This window comes from Artemia sp. Qi Xiang Cuo, chromosome 2 (genome assembly GCF_049724085.1).
Source record: "Artemia sp. Qi Xiang Cuo chromosome 2, ASM4972408v1, whole genome shotgun sequence".
In the NCBI taxonomy this organism is placed as follows: domain Eukaryota; kingdom Metazoa; phylum Arthropoda; class Branchiopoda; order Anostraca; family Artemiidae; genus Artemia; species Artemia sp. Qi Xiang Cuo.
Genome location: NC_142795.1, coordinates 49,142,541 through 49,144,474, shown reverse-complemented (window position 1 = coordinate 49,144,474; position 1,934 = coordinate 49,142,541).

Genomic DNA, 1,934 nt, shown 5'->3' with positions numbered 1-1,934 from the left:
GGGTTGGCAACTGGAAATATTTCAAGGAGGCACACTTGTGCCTCTATAAAGAGGCGACCCACCACAATGTTAAGCGATTTCAGGTCCTAGAGGTCGCAGAGAGACGGCGGTGGTCGCATCTTGTAGCCCAAGCTCAAACTAAGAAACTTGCAAAATTTCATCCTCCTCCGACTTTATCTTCATGGGGTAAACTGGGCCGGAAGTTTGGACCCTCCCACCACAGCCCCCTTTAACGTTGTCCGATTAGGCTGAAATTTAGAGGTTAAGCTTTCCTAGGGCCCGGGAGCTTATCTTCGAAATTTCAGCTTAATCCAATCACTCCTTCTGTTTTCAAAAAACCAAATATAGCCACTTAAAATTCATTTCGTTTTTTTTCTTATCCACGCCTACAGGCCACAGGTGGCACCGGATCCGGGTGAATGAGGACTCATTTGAAGCAGAATTCGACCTGTTAGGGTCTTTTGATATTTTCAGACCGAAAAAATTATCCCCCGAATTTACATTTACGAAAAACCTCGTTTTCCTATATTAGCCCAGGTTAATTTTTCACACCACCACCCCCACGTTAACGGGGTCTGTTCAGGCTGAAATTTTAAGTATAAGTTTTCTTGGGGCGTGGGACCTTATCCTCGAAACTTCAGCACAATCTGATCACTGCTTCCCGGTTTTCCAAAAACCACATATCAAGATTTTTGGGAATTTGCTTGCGTCGAAAATAGCTTCAATTTGCTAAACAAAATTACTATTGTGTTTATACAGTCCAGCGGCTGATACTCCCGACTTTCAGACGGACAACCCAGGTTCGATTCACTATCCAAGCAACTGTTTTATATACTTTGAAAAGAAACTCAGTTTCTTTTTTAAATTATTTGAAAAAAATTACGTTTTCTAAAGAGTTAAAGAGGCTGAGTTACAAGGTCGACCCTTAAAACGTACAGGGATTAGGAGGCACAGTTGGGGGGCTGTTAAAGAGGCTGAGTCACAAGTTCGAACCTTAAAACGTACAGGGATTAGGAGGCACCCTGTACGACGTGATTTGAGTATTCAGGAATTAAAAGCCTTAACACAAGAATGTTCAAGAGCGGGGGTTTGGGGGCGGCAGCCCCCAACTTTAACTCCTGACACGATCAGCTAACAGTTAGTCAAGCAATAATAAGTAATAAACTGTACAAAAACGTGCAGAAATTATTTGAAAAAAACTACGTTTTCTAAAGAGTTAAAGAGGCTGAGTTACAAGGTCGAACCTTAAAACGTACAGGGATTAGGAGGCACAGTTGGGGGGCTACCACCCCCCAAACCCCCGCTTTCGCAGCCTTTAAATATAAAAAAAATTTCTTTAAACTGAAAGTAAGGAGCGACATTAAAACTTAAAACGAACAGAAATTATTCCGTATATGAAAGAGGCTGTGCCCTCCTCAACGCCTCGCTCTTTACGCTAAAGTTTTTATTGTTTAAAAAAAGAGTTGTGAGAAAGTCAAACTTTAGCGTAAAGAGCGAGGCGTTGAGGAGGGCACAGCCTCTTTCATATACGGAATAATTTCTGTTCGTTTTAAGTTTTAATGTCGCTCCTTACTTTCAGTTTAAAGAAATTTTTTTTATATTTAAAGGCTGCGAAAGCGGGGGTTTGAGGGTGGTAGCCCCCAACTGTGCCTCCTAATCCCTGTACGTTTTAAGCTTCGACCTTGTAACTCAGCCTCTTTAACTCTTTAGAAAACATAGTTTTTTTCAAATAATTATGTCCAAAGGACATATTTGTATGTGCCTGGACATAATGACATAATAGGGCAAAAAATGGACACATTTTAGACATTTGGGACATAAAGTGGACACATTTTCCAAATTTATGACGTAAAACAAATTACTTTCATAAAAAAAATGTCACTCATCACCAAATGAGTGCTAAGACTTATGTCTGCTTATTTCTTAAGCTCTGT